The sequence below is a fragment of the Cyprinodon variegatus genome, unplaced genomic scaffold, assembly GCF_000732505.1.
Source record: "Cyprinodon variegatus isolate N-32 unplaced genomic scaffold, C_variegatus-1.0 Scaffold2254, whole genome shotgun sequence".
NCBI classification, from domain to species: Eukaryota; Metazoa; Chordata; class Actinopteri; order Cyprinodontiformes; family Cyprinodontidae; genus Cyprinodon; species Cyprinodon variegatus.
Genome location: NW_015152707.1, coordinates 15,900 through 24,408, shown reverse-complemented (window position 1 = coordinate 24,408; position 8,509 = coordinate 15,900).

Below are 8,509 nucleotides of genomic sequence, written 5' to 3'. Positions count from 1 at the left end.
TTTTTTAACTGTTTACATTTCCTTTTCCTTTTAATATATTTATATATTTTTATTTTTATTTATTTTACGGTAGCTGATATGGAAGTCCCAAATCTCATTGTATCCGTTGCAGAATATAATGACAATAAAGGCTTTTTGACTTTTGACTTTGAAACAGCCAATAGAAACGCTGCAAGATTAAGGAAACAGGTTATAAATGTAGGTCGGTGTTTCTGAGGCCAGCAGAGAAGGCTTTGATATAAACTGCACCATGAGTGAGGTACTAAAGCATCTGACCATAGAACCATTGATCTTAGAACCAGTTTTTATAACTTTTGTTATAAAAAAACTTTTTCTCACTAATCAGTTCAGTCAATAGACATAGATGGCATTATATTACGTTAATGATATGTGAATAAATAAAACGGCTCTGGAGGATAAAGAGCTGGATGTTTGTATGAATAGAGCTGAAGTGTGAGGATGGACCAGAAACTAATTGCTTCATTATTGCTTCCAGTTAAAGATGTGAAAACAGCACCTTTCAAATGCAAATACTGAAAACTTCCTCCGCTTAACACATTTTTTCTGTCTGGAGTAAATAAACAGGAAGCAGTTGGAGAGAAAGGAAAGACCTGCAGGGGGGTCTCTGCATCCAGACTCCATTTCTTTACGTCTCGTTTTGGTCTGATTTTAATAATCCATCTCTTGTCTTTCAGGCTGCAATATTCTTCTCTCTCACTGGGAAATAACTCGTCCCAACTTCTGTTTAGTCTGTCTAACTTTTCACTTATTTCTAAGGTCAGTCCATCTCTGCAGTCCAACTGCAATAATCCAAGTCGGCTGCTGTGTAGCCTTCCCTCGGCTCTCTACTGGGCAGATATTTTTATACCTAAAGGAAACATATTCCAAGATTTAATGCTTTTTTATACCATATAAACTCTTTTTATATTGTCTGTTTATCTTTAATGGCATCTTGCTTTAACTCTGTGTGCTCTATATTGTAATAAAACTGCTGAGCTTCATGTCTCTGCCTGTGAGATCCCTCCTCCAGGTTTAATATGGCCCTAAGCTCAGGTCTTAAGCAGAAGATGAAAATAACAGGAACAATGTGTATGAAAACAGAGCCAGAGGAGTAATGGAGAAAATGATCCGTCCTCTGTCAGCGGTTTGCTCCACGAAACCAATCGAGCTGCGACTTGTTCAAGAGGTGGGAAGGTGTCAACACTCAGCTCTCCTCCTCAAACCCAATCTGAGGCTAAAGACGCTAGCAGAGCTGCTTCTGTTGCTAAAACACAGGATTCAGCTTTCAGGCAGGCAGCATCTCATTATCCAAAGATTTATAACCTGCTATGATTCTGCAGATTAATACCTTTATTATCACCAGACCAAGGTTTCAATGCTCAGATCAGCATGTTTCAACTGAATACAGGAATAAAGGATTTCCCAGCAGAAACGGTCGAGTTTAAGACAGAAACCCCGAAAAAAACCAAGAAGATTTAAAGGAACAAGGTTGAGGAAGGGCAAAAGAAATCCAGTCGTTATAGTTGGTGTCAGGAGGCGTTCAGGAGCGCGGGGAAAAAGCTGTTCCAGTGCCTGGTGGTTCTAGTCCATAGGCTTCTGTGACGCCCCCTACAGGGCAGGAGCGGACGGTTCCATCTGGAATAAATGAAAATAGCAGTTTTAATGATTTTAGAGTCGGATATGTGGCGCTAATGTTTGGTTTATCTAAAGGTTTTATCTGTCTGACATTTAAGGACAGATTCCAGCATCTCTGCAGTTTGGAGACAATAAATCTGATATCTGAGGTGACGGTACGGCTGCTGAAGCCCCTTAAAAATTTTATTACCTTCCATTCTCTGCCTACTTTGTGTGTCAAATGTCACGGTTGCCAGGCAACGGGGAAGGCTGGACCTGTTTGAATCCACAGCCAAACTCTTCCATCTCCTTATTTTCAGTCAGTCCAGGTAGACAGGATGCAGCTATTCCCATACTTTTTATTCATTTGTTTATATTTTGATTATATTAAACTGCACTTCCAATGTTCACCACTGTTCAGCACGGAGCGGCCGGCTTGCTGGGACTCGCAATGAATGCTGGGATACCCGCGTCTACGGAGGATACGGCAGACCCATCGTTCAAATCGAGCAAAAGAAGGACACATTATTCGGCCGCTTAATGACGAGTCTTTGAATCAACCAGATGCTCTATGATGTAATCAGCTGACCAACCTATAGGACGCAGCAAATGACCCCCGTAGAGGTGTGCTTCCTGCGCTGTGATTGGTCCAGATTAACCAGGATGAATGACTCTCCATGTCATCTTCTGTACTACACCAAAAAAACATTTTCTAACAAATGTGTTTTTCTGAAACTCGTTTCTTTGCAAACATTTACAATTTTTTTGTGAAAATGGAAAAAAGGGAGAAGAAACTTGCTGCAGAAGTAGGGTCATCGTTTCCTTTTTTTTAAACAGAGCAGAAAAGGTTGGAGACGGTCGACTTCTTTAGATATCTGCAGGTTAGCGTTTATTTCAATCAAAATATACGTGACAAAGGCCAAAGCAGCCAAACCAGGACTTTTAATGTTTAAGGCGGGTTCATGCATGAAACTGGTTTCCATCCTGCATGATGGAATTCCATCCTCTAAACAAGGTGACCAGACTGCATAAGAAACAAGAAGGAACTTTATCCTCCACTGAAGTCTGGGAACAGATAAATAAATCCAACATATGGAGGCAGTTCTGTTGGAAAAACACTTTGATATTTTCTAACAGCAGCTCAGAAAAAAACATGGAGGCAGCAGAGAAACAAGATGGAGACTCTGTGGATGAAACGAGGCGAATCGTCTCCACAACTTCTGGATCTGTTCAGTGATTAAAGTTTTCTAGAAGCAGATATTTTCCCCCTAAATAACATCTTTACTGAAAGAATCCCATGTAAATGTGAATCATTATACTTAGGAAACATTTCGTTTGATAACTGGACTCTGGGAGACAAAAAACTGCTGCTGATTCAAAAAGAAAATCAGTAGAAAACGGTTAAAGCCTGAAGCTACTGGATCAATAACGGGACATTTACGTCCCGAAGAAGCTTTTTCTGTTTAAGGTCGAAGGGAATCATTAAACTCTGTAAACTCGGGACTAAATATGTCTTTCACATGTAGATTCTGCTTTTCTGTGTTTTACCCTCAGGAGGATGGCAAAATGTTTGATTGTTCTTTTCCCCTAAAATAAGAAAAATTAGACTAGACCCCCCCCCCTTCTGTTACTGATGTTGGGTTATTATACCAACATCCTGGATTGGCTCATGTTATTCCTGCTCAGAAGTCCATTATGATGGAAGCTGGTATGTATACAGTAATTGTAACTTGCCTTTCCCAATAAAAGATGAAATAAAAGAAGAAGAAAAGAACAGAGCAGCAGCAGAGAAGCTAACCTCGGGTCTCAAATCCTGTTTTATTCAACACAGGATTGATGGACAAGCCGTCTAGAAGCGGTGAACTGGGAAATTAAGATTCTGTTTAAAGTCTGAAGGGGAAAAAAACAACAAAAATAAAGTAGTTTCTGTAGATAAATGAGACTTTCTGGCAACATTTTGGTGGAAAACTGAGGATTGACATGAGGTTATCACACAGTGGTGGCAGCATCATGCTGTGGGAAGCAGAGAAGGGAATGTTTGATTCTACCAAAATCTTTAATTGAAATTATTTCTGACCCAAAGTTAAGAAGAAAAAGAAGAAGTGATTGACTTCTATGTGATTGATCTCTAGAAATGTCCAAAGTCTGTTTTATTAGATGTTACTGTTTCCTGGAAAGTTCTAGTCTGATGCACATTTAAACACGTTTCTCTCCCCATCATGGCTGGGATCAGCGAATCAGTGCCTTCTTCTTGTTTCATGGAACTAATGGTGCAATTCTCAACGTACTGGAAACCATTTCCTGTCAACTCAGTTTAGGATTAAAGCTCAGTTTAGGATTAAAGCTGAAAAGATTTTTTTTAAACAAATGTAACATGAGCAGAACTCAAATGTCTGCGATTTGGAAGTTATGATAGAAAAGCAGTTAGCTGTGCAGCCACAGTAAATACAGGGCAGGCGTGGAAGCAAACCTCCTGCAAACCTGCAGAAGCCTTTATTGACTTTCATTGAATTCTGTTTGAAAATTATTCTGAACAAAGTCAGATCCTGATGTGCAAAGCTGTCAAAAAACTTTAAACCTTCAGATAACGGGGGCGTTTCTATCATGTCCGGCTATTTGGGAGATTTATAAATAAAAGAAAAAGGTGGGGGGGGGGGCTAACATGCTGTTAGGAGATGAGCTGAGTGAGCTGCTTGGCAGGAGATGAAGAGCTGCTGGCTGCAGATGACGGGTTTCATGCAGCTGAAAGCATCTATATGCTGTTTCCACTTCCTGTTTCCACTTCCTGTTTCCATTTCCTGTTTCCTGATCTCTTTCCAGGTCTCATCTGAAGTCATTTAAACCGTTTCCAGACTCCAGATATATTACTCCAGATGTTCCAGATTATACTGAGTGGCGCTGACGTCTGGAAGGTGAAATGGAACGATGGTGAAAAGGTGTGAATCCAAACTGAATCCATCCGGGTTTCAAACCAACAGCCTTTAAATGGAAATTCAATCATGATGAAACTAAACCTTTTATTTATAGATTTGTTTGTTTGATAATTTTACTTCCTGAAGTCATTTAATGTCAGATTTCTGTATTTTCTTATCTATAATCTTAGAGGTTCAGAAAAAGCTTATCAGCTATTGCTTATTTTGACACAAAGATCCAAACATGTTAATGTTTTTATAGGATGCTAGTTACTCTATAAAATGATGATATTGTGAGTTTATTTTGTTTTTATCCATTTTTAATGAAGCTCATTCTCCTCATGCACACAGCTAGCTTAGCGACAGGGAAACGTTTGCAGACGTAGCGTCCACCGTCTATTAGCAGCTGATGAAGTAAAGAACTTCAAAGTGTGAAATAAAGTTATGTAATCTAAGCTGCTTTAACCTTCAAACTTCCCGCAGGTCGACCTTAATGAGCCGTTTTCTAAGGGCAGCTGGTTTTATTTGGGGGTTTTATAGTAAAATGGGGCAGTTTATGAGGAAAGTGTTAATTTTTTCAACTGCAAAGATTTTTCTATTCCTTTCAGAGCATCACATCATTAAATAAAATGCAGTTGGTGGTTAAGGACGGCGAACCAAACGCTGAGCCTAACCGTCACGTCTCAGCCGTTCGTCTGCTGAAGGCGTCTCTAAACTAACAATCTTCTGTTTGATGCCATCAGGTCATCATCCATTCAATGGAGCTTTTTACTAGAACTGCTTCTTTAAATCTGCTCCTCAATAAATCTGTTCTGTGATGATGCATCTGAGTTCCACCTGTAAACTTTCCTGGACCGCAGGAAATGTAACTCAAGTGGCGCCGTAAAAATAAACTGCAGTAAAATGTAAACTGAATGCAGTTTATTTATAACATGTTTATGGGAAGCTTTCAGCAGCCGCTCTGACAATAAGCAGGATCATCATTTCCAAGACCTGTTGGAAGAATTATAGTTAAACATCATAAAGTCATGATGGGAAGTTCACGACTCGCTGACAACAGATGCAGCCACAGGCGGGAAACAGGTAGACGGTAACTAGGAAACCATCATTAGAGGCGTTTTCTGACTGGTTTCCCTCCATCATCAGAGCAGCAGAGCTTCCCACCAAACCTGAAACAAAAGTCTTTAATCATCGTTGGTTTTTCTGCAGTGGATCTCCTACCGCCTGCATGGGAGCCACGGGACACTTCACCATCATCTGCACCGTGTGAATGCATCTCTGCATAAATGATAACTCACTGATGAGATAAACAGGAGACATTACTATCAAGCTAACGGGTAGCAACACTGTCCGCTTTCTCTGAACTCAGAGAACCAGGAGGCTCCGCCTTTATTGCACACACGTAACCCTCCGCTTTACAAAGTAGTGCCAAACAAAAACATAACGGGGCAAGCATCGTACTCAACAATCATCAAGGTGAAGTCCCACTGCGGTCCAGTGGTGAGAAGGTTGTAAAGGCCTGGTTCTCCTCCCAGCAGCGCGTCGCAGTGAACTTCTCGCAGATATTTTTGATTTATGCCCAATATTGATGCCTGGTCTGCGCCACAATGCCAGAGGGACAATCGTACCTGCGTTACTGCGACACACACGCAAACCAGCTGGTTTCTGAGAATAAACCAGCCTGAAGATCAGCCCCTCTGGAGGGACCTGCTTCATGATGACGACAACAGGAAGGAAAATAAAGGAGAAGTTATGGCCATCAGTCGCCATCATGATACGGCAGCAGGAGCATTTCAGCTTCTAAGTGAGCAAAGCTCAGTTCAAAGGAAGAGATGAACATTAGTCAGAGCAGCGGCTTCATGAGGGAATGACCCCCCCCCCCAACCTGAGCATGAAGCCCCCGCAGCTCCGACCAACGCTGATATTTAAGGATCCACCCGGCCTGAGGAAGCAGCATCTGACCTTCTCTAAGCCCAGGGGTTAACATTTGGAGGGGGGGGCACCGCCCCTCCCTGTTTTTTCTCTTAGTTCCCAGCCTTAGATGATTTAAATAAATCAAAGCCTCACAGCGACGGTTGAATAGGAAGAATTACACAACCAATAGTTCTGCAGAAGAAGCAAACAAAAGCACTTTGTGACGATTGAGAAATAAACCCTGAACCACCAAACGGCGAAGTCAACTGAGCTGCTTATGACACAACAGAATAAATGGCTTCGCTGCAACTTCAGTACAGACAGATCAACAAAATGAAAAGTGGATTATGATGCATGCAATGAATCATAATCACTTCTAAATAAATGGGTCTGGATGATGATCACCGGCCGTCTCTGAGCAGTTAATGGGGGCTTGTCTCTTTCTGGGGGGTCTGGAAACGACCTGGGTATCCAGGGAATGTCTGAGACACTTGTTGGGCGTTTGTCCTGCAGCACAGAGTCATTCCAGTCATACTTGCAAACACAGAAACTGCAGGCGGCTTCCCGCCACACTTCACGACTCCCAGCCTGATTCATCCTCCATGGAGTCACTCAGTTTCCTGCAACGTTAACTGTAATTCAGCGGGGGAGGGGGTACATAAATCAGAGACGATGAGTGTCTTTATAGCTAACGGTATACATGCCACCAACAGAGCAGTAAGAGTTGCTGCAGGGTGGAGATGTTTTCCTTTAAAGTTGGAAATGACAATAAGAGAAACTCAGCAGAACCTAAAAACTTAACATTTCCTGCAGAAATAAATTCAGAATAATGTAAGCTGAGCAGAACTGCTCCCTAAACAGAAAAGAGCCTCAGAAACATAAGAAATCTGCTCAAAAGAAAAGGAATTTCACAGAATCTATGAAAAATCTTTATAGGCAAACATTCATCTGAAATATCATTGTCCTACTTTTATATAAACTATAAACTCCAAGCCACTAGATGGCAGCGCATCACCCAGGAGCAGCAGAAAGGTCTTAGAAGAAGGTTTAACAAACACATGCAGCAAAGGAGCACAGGTTGGATGCCAACCCGGGTCTAAGGCCTCCATATACGGGTCATGCTCACTAACCACTGCACCACATCATCGTCTTTGTGATGAATCGCATTGTGACACGTATCGCGTTACATACCGGATCGGTTCCTGGTTGGGTTGAGGTCTGAAGACCCAAATGCAGAGACTGAAGCTCAAGATGTTTCTTGCAGATTTAATAACAAAATGGGAACAGAAGCAAAAATCCACAAAATACTGAAAACCAGGAATCCTCAAAACAACGAGGAGTCAAAGAAATGACAACAAACCAGCAACCTGAGCAGGAGGCGCATCTATGGGAGAGAGAAGCAAAGAGCAGGATAATCAGCAGATTGGGAGCAGGTGTGGACAGAGGAGGCTAGAAGGGAGCGAGGAGAAGGAGACTGACAGTGGAAATACCAAAGAACTCAAATACAATCTAATATAAACACAAAATGGAAACAAAATCAATGAAAACTGAAAGAAAAAACTAAATCAGAACCAAAACTATGACAATCAGGAATAACTGCACACCCCCATTTTAAAGCTTTTTAAGATGCTGAAAGATCAACCGATGGAAAGAAAACTTCCATAATGCAGACATGGAGACTAATAGCTCTTAAAATACTTTTATTCCTTCTATGACTCTTTTTTTTACTTACTATTATTATTTTACATTTTATTTATGCTGTAAACTTCCTATCTTTGTTTTTGTAAAACACTTCCAGCTTTAGGAACATCAGCTTTAATGCGATTAGTAACAGGAAATTCAAATATTAATGCAAACAGCTAAAATGGGAACTTTTAATCAACTTTTAATCATATTTTAATCAATATGAAATAATTTTATTAAAAGAATAAAGAAATGCCTTTAGCTTTAACGGAGCGAATATCAGCTGCTTAGAATAAAAAGCAGGAATTTATTTTAGAAACTGAGAGGTGATTCTTGGTTTCAGACTAACTTTCTGTTTGTCCAGTTTAGGATTAAGCAAACCCTGG